At 40.9% G+C, this 24,929-nt stretch overlaps 1 pseudogene; it reads right to left on the bottom strand.

Annotated features, from left to right (window-relative positions):
- Positions 1-23,847: 23,847 nt before the first annotated feature.
- On the bottom strand, positions 23,848-23,974 carry LOC134930322 (5S ribosomal RNA; annotated as a pseudogene).
- Positions 23,975-24,929: the final 955 nt, after the last annotated feature.

Genomic DNA, 24,929 nt, shown 5'->3' with positions numbered 1-24,929 from the left:
TCACTCCCTGCGCCTCACATCATGATAGTGCTCCCCACCACCCCATAACTTTAAGTTTCTGGGTGCACAAAAGTATTATTATTTACAAAGTGAATATTACATTTTTTCAAAGTATTCACCGTAGGTGTCTATGCAAAGTTGCAAGTGCTCAAACCACTTGGTGAAGCAGCTGGGCCAGTATGAAGCAGGTATGTCTTCTACATGCTGGATGAAGGTCTCCACTGCAGCTTCCATTGACTCAAAAGAATCCCACGCATCTTGCACTTGATTTGTGGGAACACAAAGAAGTCACAGGGGGCCAAGTCTGGACTATACCAAGCTCCTGGATGCGTTCATGGGCCAGAAAATCCCTGGATTTGTGGGTAGGTGCATTGTCATGATGGTGAAGGACACCATGAGTATGAGTTCTTTGATGGCACTTGGAAATGGCCTCCAACACCTGTGGCAGGCATTGGTTTGCATACAAATCCCCAGTGACGGCGCATTGCTGCACGAGTGGTACTTTAGCTACATGACCAGTTGTGGTCACAAAAACAGCAACCATCTGTTTGCCCACACTTCGCCTATGTCGGAATATCTCTGTTAGAGCACCTCCACCTGGGGTCCAGTGGGCCGACTGTTTGATCTCAAACCTGGCCAGTATGTTGCTGCATCCAAGCCTCCTCCTGCTCTCTTGACAGCTGATGACGCACCCACTATGCAGAAACCTTTCTCAAACCAAGCTTTTTGTGGATCTGTCAAGCAAATGGATCCTGATTTAGATCTTATCTCCTTCTGTAAGTAGGCCATGGTCACCCTCAACTATGGCATGCATGACAGCAATGTTGTCCTTGGTGATGTCGGACACAGGCTGGCTGCAGCACTCCTGGTCTTCCAGGGACCATCTCACAATGCGGAAATTGTGCAAACTACTCAAATACAGCGGTTCAGGCTGGTTCTGCCTCCCCAAAAGCAACTGCAGTCACTTAAAACTCTCCTGCTGTTGCCAACGACTCTTGTAGTCGTAGAAGATCATGGCTCTCCAGTGGCCTCTGCTGAGCTCCATAACATAGTAACATAGTTGGTGAGGTTGAAAAAAGACCAGTAGTCCATCGAGTTCAACCTGAATTATATTATATTCCCTATTCTATTCTGGTTAAAGGCAATATTCTCGGATATCTTTTTCCGTTAGAAATGTATCTAACCCATTTTTGAATGCACTGTCTGAGTCCGCCATTACAACCTTCTCTGGCAGTGAATTCCATAGTCATAATTTACATAGTTGGTGAGGGTGAAAAGACAAAATGTCTATCGAGTTCAACCTGTATTATAAAATTTTATATCCTTTAGATACTGTAACCTTGCATATTTCTATCAGTTAGGAATTTATCTAATCCGTTTTTAAACTTATATAGCGAGTCCACCATTACTACCTTCTCTGGTATAAAATTCCAAATCATTACTGCTCTTACTGTGAAGAACCCTTTCCTCCATTGTGTATGATTTTTTTTTTCTTCTAACCTCAGGGGGTGTCCTGTGTAGTGTTTTTTTGATAAACATCTTGTCTAATAAGTCCTTGTATTGCCCCTTAATGTATTTATAAATATTAATAATGTCCCCTCTCAGCCGCCTCTTCTACAGTGTAAACATATCTAATCTTGTAAGTCTTTCCTCATAATTCAGTGCCTCTAACCCCTTAACCAGTTTGGTTGCTCACCCTGAACCCTTTCTAGTTCCAAGATATCTTTTTTTAAAGTGCGGTGCCCAGAACTGTAGACAATATTCCAGGTGTGGCTGTACCAATGATTTATACAGTGGCAGGATTACACTCTCATCCCTTCTCTCTATTCCCAGTTTTATGCACCTTATTTGCTTTTGCTGCTGCATTTTGACATTATGTACTGCTACTAAGTCTATTATCGATGAGCACACCCAAATCCTTTTCAACTACCGTTATCCCTACTTTTTCGCCATTTAGTTCATAGGCTGCCGGATTGTTCTTAGTCCCAAAGTGCATAACTTTACATTTTTCTATATTGAACCTCATTCTTCATTTGTCTGCCCAGACCTCCAGTCTGGATAAGTCATTTCGTAGAGACTCAACATCCTTGTCTGAATTAATTACTCGACATAGTTTAGTATCGTCTGCGAAAATTGACACTGTGTTTTCTAAGCCCTCTCCTAGGTCATTAATGAATATGTTAAACAGCAATGGCCCGAGCACTGAACCCTGCGGTATTCCACTAAGCACTGAGGCCCATTCAGAGAACTTTCCATTAATCACCACTCAATGTTCCCTGTTGTACAGCCAATTACTTACCCAAGTACGAATAGTGTTACCCACCCCAAACTCTGAATTTGAAAATTAGTCTCTTAAGGTGCACTGTGTCAAAGGCCTTAGCAAAGTCAAGAGAGACCACATACACTGCTTTACACAGATCAATATTTTCACTCACTTTCTCGTAGAAGCTCATTAAGTTAGTTTGACATGACCTGTCCTTCACAAACCCATGTTGGTTCCTATTAATGACCTTGGAGGTATCTAAGTACTCTAGTATGCTATCCCTTAATATACCTTCCAGTATTTTCCCCACTATAGATGTCAAAATTACCGGTCTATAGTTGCCGGGATGAGTTTAAATTCCCTTTTTACATATTGGGACTACCTATGCTGTACGCCAGTCCTTCAGTATCATTCCTGATATAATTGACTCACTGAAAATCAAATATAGGGGCCTCGATAGCCCTGAGTTAAGTTCCATAAGAACCCTGAGGTGTAGTTCATCTGGCCCAGGAGATTTATCTTAATTTTACTTAGTCTCTCCCGTACTACTTCCTCGTTTAACCATGTACTTAGCTATGGGTCGTTTTTATCACTGATGTTGTGCACTACTCTTGTCAACTGGTCCTCTCTCGTGAATACTAATGAAAAGAATTTATTCAATAAATCTGCTTTTTCCCTATCATCAGTAATCAAGATATCCAACTCGCCCTTTAGTCGTCCAATATTTTCCTTTTTTAACCTTTTACCGTTTATATACTTAAAGAACTTTTTGGGGTTTGTTTTAATCTCCTTTGCGATTTGTTTTTCGTTTTCTATATTGGCTGCTCTGATTTCTTTTTTGCATTTTTTGTTACATTCCCTGTAGAACTGGAATGATTCCGCCTTCCCGTCAGACTTAAATGCTTTGAAAGTTCTCCTCTTTTTATTTGAACCATGTGGTATTCCACTGATTACTTTAGCCCGGGTGGAAAACTTCCCATTAATCACCACTCACTGTTTCCTGTTATCAAGTCAATTACTCAACCATGTCAAATAGTGTTTCCTATACCAAGCTTCCTTAATTCGAAAGCTTTTGCAAAATCCAGATAGACCACATCTGCTGCATTACCCTAGTCAAGATTGTCGCTTACTTTCTCATAAAAGCTAATCAAATTAGTTTGACATGACCTATTTCTCACAAAACCATGCTAGTTCTTATTAATAGTATGGTTCTCCAAGTGATGCAAGTGAATCAGTGAAAATCAAATACAGTGGCCTTGCTATTTCAAACCGTTTAGCTCCATCAGATCCCTAGGATGAAGTCCATTTGGACCAGGAGATATGTTAGTCTTGTTTTTCTTAATCACTCACAGACTACTTCCTCAGACATATAAGTATTAAACAACGGGCCTTTAACATTACTATTATTATTGTTACTCACTAATCCCACCATCTGGTCCTCTCTAGTAAACACTGATTAAAAAAATATGTTCAATATAACATTTCACAAAAACTTTATTAACAGATTACAGTTCACAACCAGTCAGATTACTGCATGTCTACTCACTTTATGCACAGCCAGGGGTGGATTGGGATTGAAAACCAGCCCGGAAAATTTCTGGAAGCAGCCCTAAAAAAATCTATAGGTGTCATAATTAAACCACAAAAAAATTCAATTACTCACGGATCCCACTTAGTCCCTTTAGGGAACAAAAGTGTACAAGAGACTCCTGGGTTTAGAACATATTCAAGCTGCGGGAATATCCGTTAAACCACAGGTAAGTATGTTGTAAAATTACCTAAACAAACATATACCAGCAATATAGATCCAACGTGTCCATATATAATACACACTGATAATGCTGAAATATCCTTAGGACAGAAAGCTATACCTTAAACACACCTTAAATACCCTTTACCATGGAGCCGCTGCAGCCGCTGTACTTAACACACACTCTGCGCACTTTGTACGCTATTAGCGTACAAAGTCCTGTACTCCGTACGGACTTCGCGTACAAACGCCGCGCTTACGGTACAAAGTACTCACAGCGCGTACACACCCAGAGATACACCACAAACCCTGAACAGTTATGCAATGCAATGCAAATACGCTTTAAACCTTAGCAGGGCAATGAAGACACGACACCAATTGTGATTTTACCGCTGGGTTCCGACACCAAAGTGGATTATTGCTGAAAGGGGGTTACAATACAAACAATACAATACAATATAATATAACAGAGTAAATAGCTACATTCAATGGTACCTACGTGAGTAGATTCGCTTGCGCTTCCCGGCCCGGTCCTCGGTCATCTCATAGATAACTTTTTGAGTCTTGTGTCAGACCAGGCCTGCAGCAGCTCTCTTTATACAATTCTTCCAAAAAGCAATACAATAGATACTGTAATCTCTTTGTCCATTGGACACAGGAATGCACATTTACAGTACAGGAGAGGTCATAGGTCGGTTTGAATAGGTAGGCGATGTCTTTCCCAACTGCTCTTGTGGGTGGTCTCCTCTGGATTCCCGCCGCATACATAATGTACAGTAAATACAGTTTATATCTATATTCTGCTCCTGCACATAACTATCCGCAGGAACATGCAATCTTTCTCAAACCAACACCGGAATGTTACCCTTAAAATACCCTTCAGCTGGATACCAAACACCACCTTATGACCTTGTTCCGTCCCCTCCTATTCTGTAAAGGTGAATCCCTTTGTTCTGTTACCATTTAAACTGTTGTTACTTTCTGATGTGGTGCAGGGATACTATGTGTACATTGTGCACTATTTGGATTAAATATGTAATGTGTTTTGATAGCCTTCCGTGCTTTCACAAACTACCGTAAATTCTCATACCACGCGCTAATGCGCAGGACCGCGGGAGCGACCATACGCAAATTGCGGATATGCGCACGCACGACAGAACAAGTGCACGCAGGGAGGCCATCTGTGTGTAGTTTGTACGTGATGTGTGTACTGCAATATTTTTCGACTTTGACAGTCCACCCTTTGGCAGTCACCAATAACTGCCACTATCTAATCACTAAACAGAAAAATATCTATACAATATCTACAGAAGCTTTGATGATCGGAGAGAGTTGTAGGTGGGAAATGTATGACCTAGTGGGATAGTAAAAACCATGTATGTATGAATCCATGTCTGAGGGGCATGTATCATCGTGCCGTATATGTTCTAAATAAGCTTCGAGGTATTGCGAAGTATACATTAAATCCTTCTCATCCCGTACTAAGGGTCTGTAAATGGGCCAACAAACACTACCGAGCTCTTGTCGGATTGTTCCAACAAATGGGGTGCACATTCAGTTGATGATACACGGAGGGGAGATAATATATGAGTGCTAGTATGTGTGGATATCACCTGTCGACTATGTGTGCTATTAATTGGAGGTTGCAGAGATGAAGATAAGACATATCTAAAATACATTCACATAAATATTTTTGGGTAGGGCTGATGTCTTTTCCGGATGGATGTATCTGGGCAGAGGGGGAAACAAAAGAAAAAATGGGTGAAAGAAACAGGCCATGAAATTCATTTGCAATCCTTATCATAACATTGTCTCTATGGATGGGTCATAAATTAAATCTGCTGCTATAACAGCGCCCTCGCTCCTTAGACTCATCAACTTTGTGCCGTGCTTGCGCCGCATCGGAATTCGAACACACCTAAATATCGAACCAATAATTATGACGACTCCCAGGATACAAAGGAGAAACTTCCCTACACTCATAATAACATTTTGAGCTCACTCTCCTAAACCTGAGAACCAATTTCGTGGGTTCAACCATGAGACCCAGCCGGTCAGTTCATTACTCACAGTCGCCAAGGTAAGGTTGTGTTTCCTCCTGAACTCCCACTTCAACTGCAAGATATTGTCCATCCTTTGATCGATAATCTCCGTTGGGTCATCAGTACTGTTCGTAATATATGTACAGCACTTCACCCCATTTTGAGTTGCCAGAGTAACACAGTACCCACCTGTCACGGCTGTGATATCATTTAGGACCATCCTGTGCTGAATCAGTTCCTTCTTGTAAGCTTGTAACTCCCTTCCCGTATACCTGAAGGTGTCGTCATACATCTCAGTGATATTATCTATCAAGTTCGCTAGTGCATGGATATACCTATAATTTATAATTCCTCTGGCAGTACGGGTGATGTCTAATGCGAGAAGGAATTGAATCCCGGTGGATTCGTGGATCAAATCAGAGGCTGCGTGCTCTGTCCTATCTTGATAATGTGTTCATAGTGAGTATGAGTATAAGGAGCCTGAGCACTGCGGTGAACGTCTTTCATCTTATCATGGGTTATGGTCATGACCTCTGGCAGTACTCTCCCAATGTAACACAATCCCTCTGAGCTCGGGGCAAGCCACTTGTACGCCTTCCTCCCACATGTGAAATAGGCATCATCTGGGAGAACATAGGGGACAAAATATAACATCACCATATTACAAACTTTCCAAGTGAAGAAACCAATCCCTAGTTCTCCCATCTGCTCAGTACAAGTATCGGGCTGGATGATATGAGCACAGTACCCTGGCGATACTTTTCCAACCCACATGGTCTTGCTTCCACGAGTACACCTATACCGGAAATACCTCCCACTGTTGGCTATTTGGCGTACAAGTTCAGAGTCTATGGGTATCCTATCAGCTCTGTGTGAAAAGGTCATTGTCTGGTTATTCCACGTCACTTCCCAATTTCCCGGTTTTCGGTAATTGGAAATATTGAAACATAATAAGGATCTGTCTACATGATACTGGTGGAGCTTCAAACTAGGGGGCCTAGAAATATTGAATTTCTTGTCCACCGGTCTCCCACCCCGTAATTCGAGTACCTCATCTATTGCTAAAGGGTACGGTACTAATCCTGACTTGCTCTGACCTTGAGGTACCTGTGAGCACACCCAGCATTCTGTCTGGTTTAAGACCTTACCCACTAGTGAGTGGTAATCACTCAACGGATGACGGTCCATGTCGATATTAAGGTTGGACTGACATCTCTGCATGCACCCATCCTCAACTATATTCTCACAATTCCTACAAATGCAATATTCATCAGACAATAACCCCTCACAGTGCCTCCGAGCTCCTTGACTACCAGAGCGCTTACTGATGCCAGCCTTTACCAAAATGATGTGCTGATCCTGAGATCCTACAAATTCGTACTTGCCATTAGAACCCATTCCATATCCCTGCTCGACCTCTCTGGGACCCTCACCAAAACAAACTGTCCTTATCAAAACCAGAATTACTAACAGAACCCGAAACGCAGTCTCTTGTGATCGATCCATTTCGTTAGGGGAAAAGAGGAAAATAAGAAAGAGAAAAGAAAGGAAAAAATGTAGGGGGAGGTGAAAAAAAGAAAGTGGTACGACAACCGTTCTAGCTCTTGTTACTCTCTGTGCTCAGATGCCCTTCAACAGTCCTGCCTCTCAACTTTCCTGGAACAGACACTCCAGTGATACGAGATTCTCTACACTCTGCTCTTTGTCACGAGTTCTCTCCGGGTCAGCGACCTTCTTGCAGTGGGACGAGTGGATCCACGTCTCTCTGTCGGCGACTTTCAATGCTGTTGTGCTGGTTAACAAGACTTGATATGGTCCTTCCCACCTGTCTATGAGGCAACCTGAGCGTAAGAAATTTCGAATCATCACATAATCCCCATGTTCAATGTCATGACAATTACTGTTCGGTAGGTCAGGAATTACCAACTTTAAATTTCTATGTTGATTTCTCAGCTGCTGGCTCATCCCAACCAAATATTTCACAGTCACTTCATTATTACATTTCAAATCATCCTGGGGGTCTATCATTACATGAGGTTGTTGACCAAAAAGGATTTCAAAGGGTGATAGGTTAAGGGGAGACCTGGGAGTGGTTCTGATGCTGTACAACACCAGTGGCAAAGCTTCTGGCCCCGACAATCCAGTTTCAACCATTAATTTGCTCAGCTTGTTCTTAATAGTGCTATTCACTCTCTCCACCTTTGCACTCGCCTGTGGACGGTACGGAGTATGCAGCTTGCTATTAATTCCCATCAGTTTGCACATGACCTGAAAGACTTCACCTGTAAAATGGGTACCCCTATCACTTTCAATTATTCTAGGGATACCATAGCTACACACAAATTCCTGCACAATTTTCTTTGCAGTGAACGTAGCAGTATTTGTGGCAGCAGGGAACGCTTCTACCCCATTTGAAAATACGTCAATACAAACTAACACATATTTTAAATTCCTACAGGGTGGTAACTGTATGAAATCGATTTGTATTACCTGAAAAGGACTGTCTGTCGGAGGGATATGGGATGGCTCTGTTGGTATTGACTTTCCAATATTCTTCCTCAAGCAAGTAAAACATGTCATTGCTCTCTTACCTGCATGAGAAGAGAATCCTGGCGCACACCAGTAGGCTCTCACCAGCTTACACATACCCTCTTTACCCAGATGAGTCAGACCGTGTGCCACCTCAGCTAAGCTTGGAAGATATGCTCTGGGGCCTACTGGCTTACCTTGTCCACCTGTCCACAGTCCCGAGGATTCCTGGCCATAACCCTTTGACCTCCAGACTGCCTTTTCCTGTAATGAACACAAATCTTGCATTTCGATGTGTTTAACTGTTGTGTATTATCAGTTGTGTGAAGTAAACCGTCTGTGGAAAGTGAAAAGAGAGGGGAAATAATAAAAAGAAAATTTTTCAGATTTGCGTTCACCATCAGGCTGTCACACCATCATGCATATCGGTGTCTATGCACAGTCTCCTTTCACCAGTATTCTCATTCTCCACCCTTTGTGCATGACCAGGCACACTGCGTAAATACTGGTGTCCCTATGCTGGTGAGATATACTGGATTTGGGCAGAGCTCTGAAAGACCGAGTAGGCATGTGGCGTTTGAACTATAATCCTGTCAGTGAACGTAAGAGATGAAGAGGAAACTTTGAAGACAAATCACATAGAGTTTAGTAACAGATAAGTTTGTAGAGGCAAAGAATATTTTACACAATTTGACATCTAGATTGGGCACTACGGGGGGAATGATTCTCTACTCGGTCTGCTCCCCTAAAAGAAACTCTATGTGTGTTATATCTCTACTGGGACTATCCCAGCCATCAATCCAGTGTCCTGTCCATTCTAAGTTCATAGGGAACCCGGTATCTTTGAGATAATTTCCTCTACCTGTGATGGACATGCATCTAGAACAGTGAAATGCAACATTGGTCTTCGTGGGTATCCAACATATTTTGTGCTTCCTGGGTGGGAGCACTCTATATGTATACCATCTCTAACAAAACTCCTGTTAAGTTACTTAGAGGTCACTTCTGCTAGAGAGAGAAGCAAAAGTTTAGAGACCTCCTCCTAACCCCAGCAGGTTCTGTCAAAAGGGTAAAGTTGCATTTATTCTGTTCTTCCCATTAACCGAATCTGTGTTCTCTATATGGCTCGTGATTCCTTACTATATGTCCCTTGATCCCATCTATGGGGTATATTTACTAAGGTCCCGATTTTGACCGAGATGCCGTTTTTTCTTCAAAGTGTCATCTCGGTAATTTACTAAACTCAAATCACGGCAGTGATGAGGGCATTCGTAATTTTTTGGAAGTCCAAGAAAAAAATTACGAATGAATACACCATCGGTCAAAACGCGGCTGTTTAAGTATGAATCTCGGTAATTTACTAAGAAGTGCAAAGCAAAAAAAAAAAAAAACACTGCCGTGAAAAATTACAACTCGTAAAAAAGTGCTAAAAAAAACCAGACCTGCTTTTTTTTACCGTGATTGGATAGGCATGCACGGATCCATGAGATCCGTGCATGTATATCAGTGGGAAGGGGTGGGAAAGTGGTTATTTTCTGAAAAAATAATGCATGGGGTCCCCCCTCCTAAGCATAACCAGCCTCGGGCTCTTTGAGCCGACCCTGGTTGCAGAAATATGGGGAAAAAAATGACAGGGGTTCTCCCATATTTAAGCAACCAGCATCGGGCTCTGCGCCTGGTCCTGGTTCCAAAAATACGGGGGACAAAAAGAGTAGGGGTCCCCCGTATTTCTAAAACCAGCACCGGGCTCCACTAGCTGGACAGATAATGCCACAGCCGGGGGTCACTTTTATATAGTGCCCTGCGGCCGTGGCATCAAAAATCCAACTAGTCACCCCTGGCCGGGGTACCCTGGGGGAGTGGGGACCCCTTCAATCAAGGGGTCCCCCCCCCAGCCACCCAAGGGCCAGGGGTGAAGCCCGAGGCTGTCCCCCCCATCCAATTGGCTGCGGATGGGGGGCTGATAGCCTTTTGTGAAAATGAAAAGATATTGTTTTTAGTAGCAGTACTACAAGTCCCAGCAAGTCTCCCCCGCATGCTGGTACTTGGAGAACCACAAGTACCAGCATGCGCCAGAAAAACGGGCCCGCTGGTACCTGTAGTACTACTACTAAAAAAATACCCAAAAAAAGACAAGACACACACACCTTGAAAGTAAAGATTTATTACATATATCCACACAAACCTACAAACATACTTACCTATGGCCCCACGCAGGTCGGTCCTCTTCTCCTGTAGAATCCAAGGGGTACCTGTTGAATAAATTATACTCACCAGCTCCAGGGTCCCAGGCTCCTCGTAGCATCCATTTGTAATCCACGTACTTGAATAAAATAAAAAAACGGACACCCGAGCCACGCACTGAAAGGGGACCCCCCTTTCCCCGACTGCCAGAAACCCACTGTGACTTCTGTCTAAGTGGGTTTCTTCAGCCAATCAGGGAGCGCCACGTTGTAGCACCCTCCTGATCGGCTGTGTGCTCCTGTACTGACTGACAGGCAGCACGCGGCAGTGTTACAATGTAGCGCCTATGCGCTCCATTGTAACCAATGGTGGGAACTTTCTGCCCTGCGGTTGCCGAAAGTGACCTCACCGCTGAGCAGAAAGTTCCCACCATTGGTTACAATGGAGCGCATAGGCGCTACATTGTAACACTGCCGCGTGCTGCCTGTCAGTCAGTACAGGAGCACACAGTCGATCAGGAGGGTGCTACAACGTGGCGCTCCCTGATTGGCTGAAGAAACCCACTTAGACAGAAGTCAGAGTGGGTTTCTGGCATTCGGGGAAAGGGGTCCCATGTGAAAACATGGGACCCCTTTCAGTTCGTGGTCGGTATTGATTTATGGAATCATATTTATGAATATTAATATTTAATATAACATATATGGTTATTAATATATGGATATATTTAAATTAATATGCGTTATCATATATATCTGCAAGTATATTATGTCAGGCTTACAAATTAATTGGCTGATAAATATATGCAGTCCTTATATATATATATATGACTTATGAAATTATGAAGTTAAGATTCCTTAAAGAGAGTTCAAGCTTGAATATTACCGCTCTTTTTATATGATTCTTTATTTACAGGCAGATCAAATCGTACAGAATAAGATATACACAGTAGTGATATATATACTAATTATTATATTAAGCTATGCTATGCTTCCTTCGTTACATAACATAAAACAACATGACATAAGTATCACTAACAGTTTCAATTACTATCATATTTATACTTGCAAGTTAAAAATTGCCATCCCAAGAATCATTCCTTCTGCATGTTCTCCATGACTTCTCCTCCTGACTGACTTCCTTCCTTCTCCTTCTCCTTCCTCCTTTCTTCCTCCTCCTAACTAAAAAGTCTGCTGCCTTTTATCCCATAGTTTACCAATTCAAACTATCATATTCTCATAGTTTCTAATGGAATAGGTAATTATAGGTTTGTCAGATTCCAAGGTGTAATAAAACAAACATTGAACTGGGCTGTCGTGTCCTGTTCACAGAGGCATGGTGTCATAAAAGTGTGGTGTCCACACTGCCTTAAGCAAGTATAGTATTGTAAAATCTGGAATGTCTTTTCATCCAAAGTTCTGTTGTATTGACAAGTTCACACCTGGGAATTCCAATGACCAACAGACCTCTGTCACACACCTATTATCATTTATGGCCTAATACCTTTTCTCTACAATGACTCTTGATCTTACTGTGACCTCTCTAGCCTTATTTATGGCTAGAGCAGAATAAACCTGTTCCCTACACTGTTTTACCATCTTGCAGTAAAACACAAATATACAGTATATCTATATAAACACATACACAAACCTAATCTCTTAAATCAGCTAAACATTACCTCATACATTCAAATTTATTTCATATCTATTCCTTACTATATATATCCACTATACACTATGGTTACATCACTTATTTATAATGAATTATTTTAATTCAGACAATATCCATTGCCCTAATATTATACTAAGTGCAGACAATTACCTATAAGGCAACAGTCGCCCCCTTGTGGCCATGAGAAATTCTTTTGATTGGCCACACATTAAACTAGCGTAATTGCTTCCAAATACATTTCAAAATATTCCTTCAAACATAACTTTCGTTGTAACCATAATATAAACCATAAGTGTAATAATAATAACCATTGTGATTTTAAAAATCTCTAAAAATTCTTAGCTTACCTAACCTTATTCTACTTTTTAACTAAAGCAGACAAGACTGAGGTTTTTATTCAGTATTCATGAGGAAAACTAATTTCTACAGACATTTGGAATACCATAGCCCAATTGTAGACCTTTTTTTCTGTATCTGGATCAGTACGTTTGGACATTTTTGCTGTTCTTGGCTGTAGCAATTTACTGGGAGAGTAATGTCATCTGCGTGGTTTGCTTGCCATTGGAGACGTATTACGTTTGCATCATGGAGGCAGTTGAAGTAGAATTCTTCATAGCAGCTGCTCCTTTGCTTGCCATTTCGCTGTTTGAGGCAGAGGGCTGTGTACGTCGAGTGCTGTGTCTTGAACATTCAGTACTTGTGACGACCCTCAGTAATGGTCTTTAGCCTTGTGCGTCCTTTAAATGTTTTTCCAATGCCGCAGTTGTGACAAGTGTCCATATTGCTTTTGCACAAACAGGTTGTGATTTTGAATAGAACAGGCATATATGAAACAGTCTTTTTTTTTTTTTCTCTTTCTTTCTTTCTTTCTTTCTTTCTTTCTTTCTTTCTTTCTTTCTTTCTTTCTTTCTTTCTTTCTTTCTTTCTTTCTTTCTTTCTTTCTTTCTTTCTTTCCTTGCTTGTTAATAGTAGGTCTTAATTGTCTTCGGGCAATAGTACCACAAATGGCTGTGAGTAGTACACCTACTCTGTTCTGTATTTCCTCACTGAATAAATTACCATGCAGTCTTAAGTCTCCTTATTCTACCTTGAACCTATTTATACATCTCAATCTTAAATAACCCTATACCAGTTTAACCCATATAAAGGCGTTTTCTATCCTACCTATATTTTGACTAATAATTATTTAAAATGCTTTTGATGTGTATATAGTAACATCCTATCAATACAATAAATGAATACAATTTTGCTTCAAACAGATATTAAATATCATTTAGGAATGGCTTTGACTAAATCTAATTCCATCCAGTATTAGATATTTAATTACTTTTGAAGCTTTTACGAAGGAAGCATAGGTAGTATCTACTGTGTAATATAAAAAAAACATAAAATATTTACAAGGTATATAATACAATGATATAATATATATATATATATATATATATATATATCAGACAAATGTTTACATATATATTTGATTAAGGTATATGAAGGGATGAGACAGTTCTGTATAATCACAGTGATGAGATGTGCTGTACACTGTTGTGGGGGTGTACATGTAGTTTGAAAGACAAGTAATGATTACTTGTGATGAAAGGGTTAATGAAAACCTTCCCCTTTCTTGTGAAACTGGAAAACTCCTTGAGGATTTGTCCATATATCAGTCTTTAGGGATGCTATGTAGATTTTGCTGGATAGCAGCGATGAAAGGGTTAATGAAGACCTTTTCCCTTGTAAATTAGAGTCTTTTTGGAGTCTTGCACCATTCTGTATACAGGTTGCCAGGATTACTATGAATCAAACAAAAAGACATACAATGAATATCACAGCAGATAGGACAGAATGCACAGCACGGCATGCTAAACCACTGCATAATTATATACAGTGATTTAACATACCGTGCCATGCATTCCGTCCCATCCGCTGCATGTTATCAGGTACAGAATTTACAAATGTGTCTTTAAAGATTGAATAACAAACAAACAATTGTTTCTGGCCTGTGCCAATCTTTCCTGTCACCTTGTGTGTCAATGGCAGCACAATTGTCGCTGCAGATATGATGCAGGTTTAATTTGGAAACTGTGGCTGTTGGAACATCAAAGCAAACAATGGCTACATTGGATCTAACAAGTAAAGGAATGATACTACCGTATTCACTTGTGACCATACTCCCTTGTGATGCAGCCTGGTCCCAGACTGTCTCCAACCATAGCGTTTGCTGCTTGGCATGGCTTCTTGGTCTTGAAGCATCTTGTATTTCCTGAAAAATATTCTTGTGGGGAGAGAAACTTGTTAGACTTTGCCAAATATGTTTTGTAGGTTCCAGGGCCTTCTGTTTGTCCACACCTTTAATAAAATGGTTATGGCACCAGGGCATAAAAACATTCTCATCCTGGTGATCCTTTTTGTCATTGTTAATTGGTGTGTGGTTTGCAGAATGACATTCTGCATGTGGTCTCTCTGAGAGCCTGCAAACATTTGCACCATCACTAGATGTCTCTGAGTGTTGTGTGGGGGTTACAAAAGTTTGGGAACTTTGTTTGTAAACATGCATTCCTGAATTAATTTCATGGATTTTCCCTTTAAACATGTTCCCAGGTGAATACATTTCAAGGTTTGCAACTCTGGTTGCCATGGGAGTTTTCACCATGGGGAACTTCTCCACCCCTGTGTGCACTGTACTGCAGCTATCAGTGTTTAAGTCTGCTGACAATTCACCTTTGCCTAAGGGCATAACAAATTCTTCATTTACATTGGGAACTCTGAGAGTGTATTCAGCAGAATACTCATAATCTGAATTACACTGATCTTCCCCCTTACTAGACACAGTATAGGGGACATCTCCTATTGCTGCTACCTCCTTTACATTAATGTGCTGTCTGATGATAGACACATCCGGCACATTGCTACTTTCTTCATTTACCACAGAGGCTGTTCTGCTTGTGGTCTGTGTGACCATAACAGACTCTGTGCGCTGCACATTGATGCAGTCCTGCAACATGTAACTTTTATTCATTTTAGGATCTTGACTGATTAAGTCATTTCTGAATCCTGTAGACAGTGTCTCACATACTACACTATTTCTGTTAGGTGTTTCCATAACCTCAGCTTGCTTGCTGGATGTTATCTCTTCATGAGAGATCTTGACAATTTGATTACAAACTGCCAGACTTTTTGCTTCTGCCCCAAACTTTTTCTGTTTATTTTTCTGTTTAAGGGACTTAAATAATGAATGCATTTTTGCATTAATGGTCAGGCACGCCTTACGAAGACGCGAACCTGATTCTTCTTTACATTTCTGTTTGGCTTCTAAAGCCGCAGTTCTGCGCATTTTTCTTAATGCTACAGAAAACTTTTGCATTTTTAACATTGCAATCATTTACAATGCTAAATTTTTATATTCTTTGTTTTTAGTACTGAAGGTATCCTCTCCTTAAGATTGACCGGTGTCTTAAGGTTAAACTCTAATACCTGGTACATTTATTCATTTATTTGGAAATACTCATTTCCACTGTGCACATTTTCTATTCTAGGCCTTTAAATTCTTTATTCTCATTTGTAACCTATTCCACTGTGATCTTGTACTTTGCCAGCAGGCTTACAGCCATTGGTGCTGCTTCCTAATAGATATTATGTTAGTTAAAATAACGTATATTGCACTAACACATTTATCCTAGGTTATACAGAATACAAAATTGACATTACACAATGGTAATAAATTTTCATAGATACAACCCCACCGTGATTCTGCAGATTTGGTAGCCAGCTTATAGCATTTGCTACTCCTCATAAATATTATAAATCAGATAATCAGATTCAGTAATAACAAGTCCCTTCGTGGTCGCCAATATTGATTTATGGAATCATATTTATGAATATTAATATTTAATATAACATATATGGTTATTAATATATGGATATATTTAAATTAATATGCGTTATCATATATATCTGCAAGTATATTATGTCAGGCTTACAAATTAATTGGCTGATAAATATATGCAGTCCTTATATATATATGACTTATGAAATTATGAAGTTAAGATTCCTTAAAGAGAGTTCAAGCTTGAATATTACCGCTCTTTTTATATGATTCTTTATTTACAGGCAGATCAAATCGTACAGAATAAGATATACACAGTAGTGATATATATACTAATTATTATATTAAGCTATGCTATGCTTCCTTCGTTACATAACATAAAACAACATGACATAAGTTTCACAAACAGTTTCAATTACTATCATATTTATACTTGCAAGTTAAAAATTGCCATCCCAAGAATCATTCCTTCTGCATGTTCTCCATGACTTCTCCTCCTGACTGACTTCCTTCCTTCTCCTTCCTCCTTTCTTCCTCCTCCTAACTAAAAAGTCTGCTGCCTTTTATCCCATATTTTACCAATTCAAACTATCATATTCTCATAGTTTCTAATGGAATAGGTAATTATAGGTTTGTCAGATTCCAAGGTGTAATAAAACAAACATTGAACTGGGCTGTCGTGTCCTGTTCACAGAGGCATGGTGTCATAAAAGTGTGGTGTCCACACTGCCTTAAGCAAGTATAGTATTGTAAAATCTGGAATGTCTTTTCATCCAAAGTTCTGTTGTATTGACAAGTTCACACCTGGGAATTCCAATGACCAACAGAGCTCTGTCACATACCTATTATCATTTATGGCCTAATACCTTTTCTCTACAATGACTCTTGATCTTACTGTGACCTCTCTAGCCTTATTTATGGCTAGAGCAGAATAAACCTGTTCCCTACACTGTTTTACCATCTTGCAGTAAAACACAAATATACAGTATATCTATATAAACACATACACAAACCTAATCTCTTAAATCAGCTAAACATTACCTCATACATTCAAATTTATTTCATATCTATTCCTTACTATATATATCCACTATACACTATGGTTACATCACTTATTTATAATGAATTATTTTAATTCAGACAATATCCATTGCCCTAATATTATACTAAGTGCAGACAATTACCTATAAGGCAACATCGGGACTCCGTTTTTTTATTTTCTCAAGTACGTGGATTACAAATGGATTTGAAGAGGACCGATCTACACTGGATTTTGTGAGTATAATTTTTTCAACAGGTACCCCATGGATTCTACTGGACAAGAGGACCGACCTGCGTGTGAACATAAGGTAAGTATGTGTATATGTTTGTGTGGACGGATGTATTAAAACTTTACTTTCAAGGTGTGTGTGTCTTGTCATTTTTGGGGTATTTTTTTAGTAGTAGTTCTACAGGTACCAGCGGCCCAGTTTTTCCGCCGCATGCTGGTACTTGTGGTTCTCCAAGTACCAGCTTGCGGGGGAGGCTTGCTGGGACTTGTAGTACTGCTACTAAAAACAATATTCATAACTATCAACAAAGGCTATCAGCCCCCCATCCGCAGCCCATTGGATGGGGGGGACAGCCCCGGGCTTCACCCCTGGCCCTTGGGTGGCTGGGGGGGGGACCCCTTGATTGAAGGGGTTCCCACTCCCCCCAGGGTACCCCGGCCAGGGGTGACTAGTTGGATATTTGATGCCACGGCCGCAGGGCACGGTATAAAAGTGACCCCCGGCTGTGGCATTATCTGTCCAGCTAGTGGAGCCCGGTGCTGGTTTTAAAAATACGGGGGACCCCTACGCTTTTTGTCCCCCGTATTTTTGGAACCAGGACCAGGCGCAGAGCCCGATGCTGGTTGCTTAAATATGGGGGAACCCCTGTCCATTTTTCCCCCATATTTCTGCAACCAGGATCGGCTCAAAGAGCCCGAGGCTGGTTTGCCTTAGGAGGGGGGACCCCACGCAATTTTTTTTTAACATTTAAACTTTATTTTTTTTTAAACAAAGTGCACAATGAAGCCCAGCACAGATCTCTCAGATCCGGCCGAGATTCATTGTATTAAAGTCGGCAGTGTTTTACAAGTCACTCACGTAAAACACTGCCTAAAAAAACGAATGACATCGACATCGGAAAACTCGAAAATGCAGAATACGGCAGCTTAGTAAATTAGTCGTAATGAATTCAAAAAGTTGCATATTTACACTTTCGATGTCATTCGTGATTGAACTTTGACCTCAAACGGGAAAACACGAATCTTAGTAAATTTACCCCCTATGTGTTTAATAACGTGGCTTGTTTTCTCTGTCTAAGGGTCTATATTGGCTATGTGTTCTACTACTCCTACAATCTCTGGCAACATGCCCTTCCTTCCTACAAGTGTAACATATCCTAGGTCCTTTCTTACTATCCGTGTTATGGGGTTTAGGTTGATGAGACTTTGGTGTAAGAGCCTGTATTCTTTCAATCCTCAGCCTCTCCTCCTGCAGTTCTCTACGCCTAGCAATATTCTTATGGTGTTCAATCGCGCACTCTCTAAGGCAAGCTACTGTGGCCCCTCTCCAATCAGGCAAAAATGTTTGTACCCTGTCCCTTACTGTCTTATTGAGTCCGTCCATTAGCACAGAAACAGCCACTTCCCTTTAATTCGCATTGTTCCCTGTATCTGATACCCCAATGTATCTATCCATTCTTTGCAGGGCCCGATGGAAATATTCAGATGTCATTTCATTTTCCCTCTGTTTTATGGAGAAAATTCTTCTCCACTCAATGGGGAAACACATCTCTAGTTGCCTATTAATTCGTTCTATATTTTCCTGATTGTTTCTGTCAGTCATAAGACTATCCGACTCTAATCTACCATCAGTGATAAATTTTTGGGTGTCAATATTAGGGGGTAGGCACGCTTTCAAAACTATCCGCCAGTGTGTGTTTGTCGGTCATACGCATTACCCAGATCTCTGATACATTTCTGACATCTGGCTAAATGCTTCCGAGGGTCGGGGGATTCTGAAATGATTGATCGCAGCTCATCTCTGGGCCACGGGCAATACATTGCATTATTCCTGGTGAGGATTACTCCCTGACTATCGGTTCCCCCATTGGGAGTTACTATTTCCAAGACAGGGTGTAATTCTACCATTCCGTTCCTAATCTGTTTACTGTGAGGTGTTGTTGTCTCTGTGCAATGAACTGTCTCACACTTACCGGTAGCTGTGACCTCACTAGTTCTTTCATTGGGGAATATTGTTACTGCTCTACCTGGTTGGACAGGCCCCACCTGAGTGTCCTGCAAAGTGACTGCTTGGAGGAGAGCTGGAATTTGGCTGGATCCTTCATCTTCCTGTGACCTATAACCTTGAAAAGACTTCAAAACAGGATACATCTTGCAAAAATTAGGGTTAATACATTGTTTTTGCATACTACTATCATTTACGGATATACCATTGACTGTAGCCATCTCTTCCCCTTCGACCTGTGTCGACACTGGTGTGTTTGTGTTCTCATTCCCGCTAGGTTTTGAACCTGTTTTGCGAATTTGTTCTCTTTGCATATCCCCCTCCTGTTGCCATAATTTTAAACAATCATTATGTCTAATCCTTTGTTTTCTGGATTTAAGAAGACATATTCTACTGCTTACATTCTGCAGTACCTCTGGTTCAAAGCTGCCCACCCTAGGGAATGGTTCCCTATCATTGTTAGTCACACATACCCACTCATTACATAAAACTTCTGTGTGTGATTTTTCACACATGATCACAATTCTACCTGAACCCTGTCTAAACGTCTCTTACTTGAGCAACTGGCTCCCATATTTGTGGGTCTCTTCTAATAATTTTAAAAAATTCCCACAAACACCAAAATACTCAATATAAGTAGACGGTGGAAGTATACCCGAGCGCCTTCCACTCACTCTCGCCCACGCTGGCCAGTACAACGATACACTGTTGGTAGCAGATCGCAATGTACCCAATTTAGGGCTCCTATCAGACCTTACACCGTAATTTCTTTCGGTGGAAGTTCTGTTTGGAATATTTTCCTGAGAGAGGCAGTGAAAATTTCCTTTTCGGTATCTTTCAACTGGAATTGTTTGTAGGGTTAAAAACAGAGAAATTAGATAACTACCTTTCACCCTTTCCAGTAAAGCCCACCAGGGAGATTTCCCGAAGTTATCAAAGAAAAACCCCTTTGTCTATGCAATCACGTCTGCGTATGCTCTTCCACAGCGCATATGACACAATATCACGTTGCGCTGTGCAGAACAAACGGACATGTGATGCAATAGCACAGCCTATAGATACTAGTTATCTATATGTCCTACGATTGCTGTAGACCACCTAGCCTAGACCACTTCAGACCACTAAGAGTTGTATGGGATACCACTCAGTCCACTAAGACCACCTAGTTAATAACGCAGGGTTGCGAACCCTACGCCACCGGGTCTCTATTAACCCAGTGTGTCCACCTAGACCACCTAGCTTAGACCACCTAGACCACTTCAGTTCTTGGGTTCTGTTTCCACTCACTCCTGCATTCGCTCACTCAAATACACTTTATTTTTCTGTACAGAAAATTAGGATTCATTCAAGTTGGCAGCTTTACCCCCAGAGGCAATTTAAAAAAAAAATTATTTATACTAAATTTTGTTTTTATACTAAATTTATTTAGAAACCGGGTGGTTTGGTGCTATTGTAGCGTGGCTACTGTCCCACCTTTAAACTAAACGAACCTATCGTGTGGTTTTATTATGTGCGCACAACCCTACGCAAGCTTGCGTAATTACGCAACCGTGCGTACCTCTATGCCACGTGTGCGGTCTTGCGCTATGTGCACGTTTTTTGTACGCTGTCCTCACGTTCCGTACCACGTATACCAATGTGCGTATGCAATAAAACAGATCACACAACTTCTATAAATGTGAGCAATAAAACTACTATTGCCCACTAAACACAACACAGTTTCTTTCTGTATAAACCTTTACAACTAGGCCAGACTGTGTTTGTGCTTTACGCTTACTTCCTTAAATATTTTTTTTTAACTATATAGCAACAAATATCTCCGGTTTCACACAAGTCTAAATGAATCTAGCAATCTGAATGTTATGGCAACAATGTGAGAGAGTATGCAAAGAGTATGGGTGCTGTGTACGGTTTTGGCGCCAAAAAGAAATTCACAGATTTTAAATAGCTTTTTTCCTGTTTACCTTACGGGTTCTTCCAGCATCTCTACAAACCATACAGAGCAGACGCCATCTAATCAGCAATCAAGCAGGGTTTTCAGCATCCATCGACCAAGAAAAGGATACGTAGGATACTTTCTGTCCACCCTTTTGCTGATAGATGAAGTCTGCTGTGACCTGTTAGGTAGTAAGTATGTGGAAAACCGGAGAACCACCAATTGATAATGCTGAAATATCCTTAGGAAAGAAAGCTATACCTTAAACACACCTTAAATACACATTACCATGGAGCCGCTGCGGCCGCTGTACTTAACACACACTCTGCGCACTTTGTACGCTATTAGCGTACAAAGTCCCGTACTGCGTACGGACTTCGCGTACAAACGACGCGCTGACGGTACAAAGTACTCACCCAGAGATACACCACAAACCCTGAACAGTTGTGCAATGCAATGAAAATACGCTTTAAACCTTAGCAGGGCAATGAAGACATGACACCAATTGTGATTTTACCGCTGGGTTCCGACACCACAGTGGATTATTGCTGAAATTGGGTTACAATACAAACAATGCAATACAATATAATATAACAGAGTAAATGGCTACATTCAATGGTACCTACGTGAGTAGATTCGCTTGCGCTTCCCGGCCCGATCCTCGGTCATCTGATAGATAACTTTGTGAGTCTTGTGTCAGACCAGGCCTGCAGCAGCTCTCTTTATACAATTCTTCCAAAAAGCAATACAATAGATACTGTAATCTCTTTGTCCATTGGACACAGGAATGCACATTTACAGTACAGGAGAGGTCATAGGTCGGTTTGAATAGGTAGGCGATGTCTTTCCCAACTGCTCTTGTGGGTGGTCTCCTCTGGATTCTCGCCGCATACATAATGTACAGTAAATACAGTTTATATCTATATTCTGCTCTTGCACATAACTATCTGCAGGAACATGCAATCTTTCTCAAACCAACACCGGAATGTTACCCTTAAAATACCCTTCAGCTGGATACCAAACACCACCTTATGACTTTGTTCTGTCCCCTCCTATTCTGTAAAGGTGAATCCCTTTGTTCTGTTACCATTTAAACTGTTGTTACTTTCTGATGTGGTGCAGGGATACTATGTGTACATTGTGCACTATTTGGATTAAATATGTAATGTGTTTTGATAGCCTTCCGTGCATTCACGAACTCTACCGTAAATACTCATACCACGTGCTAATGCGCAGGACCGCGGGAGCGACCATACGCAAATTGCGGATATGCGCACGCACAACAGAATAAGTGCACGCAGGGAGGCCATCTGTGTGTAGTTTGTACGTGATGTGTGTACTGCAATATTTTTCGACTTTGACAACACCTATTAAGTATATACAAAGAACTGCTGACAGATATAGTTCTAAAATAACATCAATTACATACTCACAGCGGTACATGCGCCATCAGAGTCAACCTCAGTTCAGCAGTACTATATAGCCAAACCTGCACCAGCTATATAACGAGCCAACACAGGAAGTGCGCAGCCTCACATGTGGTCCACCAATTAATACAATGACTGGTACTGTATACTTTAATGGATGAAGCTAGGAGGGGTGTGGCATCACACAAGACTAAGAATTCAGAGATTCCGCTTTTTAGGTTTCTCTGAGAAGACCAACCATATGCCAATTAAACCCTGAAATAGGTATTTAATATTTGTTGTGTTGGTGGTGCTCCCAGAGTCAGTATAGTCAATAAAAAAATAGGAAAGTAAAGAAAGACTCTATGTTGGGGCACACTTGGACAATGAAAATGCATTAAAATATAACTTAATCTTGATAGATAAAAAATAGTTGGACACGCAGGTTAGTGTAACATAGAACTCCTCCTGAAGGAGGGCACGGTTTAATTAGTGTTAACTATGTGTGGGTTTCAATAAACCCTAGTTAATCCCTAGCCTAGCCTTTGTGATAGCACACAAATTTGAATGCACCTTTGGTGAAAATATTTAAAAACAAAGATATCTGTAATATCTAAGACTTAGGAGCACAAATGTTTTATAATCAAGACAAAGAGATTAGTCATTTGTAGTGTGCTCCAGTGGTGAAAGCTCTCTGGGTAACCACTGATGGTTATACCTTCTGGTATCGCTCTTTACTGTTGCTGGAGAAAGGTAAAGTGCTGCCTCGTTTAGCTACTGGTAAGTATAATATAGTGCAGAGAAGGAAAGAAAATAGCTCTGTCTTGGTCTAGTTGTGTCTTGCATGTAAGTAGCTATTAAATGACTGCTAGGCCATTGTGCCAGACTGATCTAGAGAGAGATAAAGTTTGTGGAATGGTGATATGAGCCGCAGGTTTCTACACTACTTCTGCTTTTTGTTGATTGTGATATTATTACTGCACCTGATATTCCAAGGTGGTCTCCCATCCAAGTACTGATCAGGCCTATCACTGCTTAGCTTCCAAGATCAAATGAGATTTGATCTCTGGGCGTAGCCAGTGAAGTGTGGCAGTATTGATCCGTTTGAAACAAATGAGAGTGTGGGTTGTGGCATAAATATCAAAGAAGTACTTCTGCTGTCCAATAAATCTTGCACAATAAATTCTGCAAAGGCGGGGGGAGCTGCTGTGGCTGCCCATGTGCAGCAGCTCCCCGGCGGCCATTTTTATTTGTGTTCATTGAGCTACTGCCCAGGCGCAGAAGCTGTTAGTGAATGCTGCTAGATCAGAGCTGAGCTCTGATTGGGCAGCTGACCGTGCATGGGAGGGTGTCAGCAGGCACTGAGCGGACGAACGGACTGGCCAAACGGAATGTGGTCCGGTGTGCCAATCCGCCCCTGTGCACACCCCTTGTACTGTAATATCCAAGCTATGAGTTTGCCTAAAATTCTGCTCACTGAAGTTAGTGTAAAGGCTGACAAACTGTTTAACTTATATTTCAATATTAAATTTGATATGTTGCATATACAATTTGTGGGAGGAGAGAATTATATATTTTTGGAAAGCAACTTTTTTAAAATATAGTTATCATTTTCCCAATTTTATCCTAAAACAGGCCGTACATCTAAGGGGTAAATCCCCATTGTTGATCTGTAGACTCTGATGATTTGCATTTTCTCAGGGGATTGCTAACTGCCAATATGTTTAAAATCCTAGAATCAGCGATTTCGATCATTTTTAGGTCGGAATCCACAAATTGAGATTGTCCATCATGTTAGATTTTGATCACACGCCCCAAGACATCGGTAAAATGGGCAATTACACTGATAGATGCCTGCTGTATGGGCCCCCTAAAATTACCAAATTAAATTTTTGTAACACCATGTCAATTTTCATCTGTAATGATGTCTGATGTCACTGATAACATCACTGATGTTGTTACATCACTGATATCACACACATTACTTGTTTCATAAATCATATCACCAGTCATACAAACATTATGATAATATAATAGGACGAGAACAGAATTG

The sequence above is a fragment of the Pseudophryne corroboree genome, chromosome 5, assembly GCF_028390025.1.
Source record: "Pseudophryne corroboree isolate aPseCor3 chromosome 5, aPseCor3.hap2, whole genome shotgun sequence".
Lineage (NCBI taxonomy): Eukaryota > Metazoa > Chordata > Amphibia > Anura > Myobatrachidae > Pseudophryne > Pseudophryne corroboree.
This window is presented reverse-complemented; position numbering and strand designations above follow the sequence as displayed.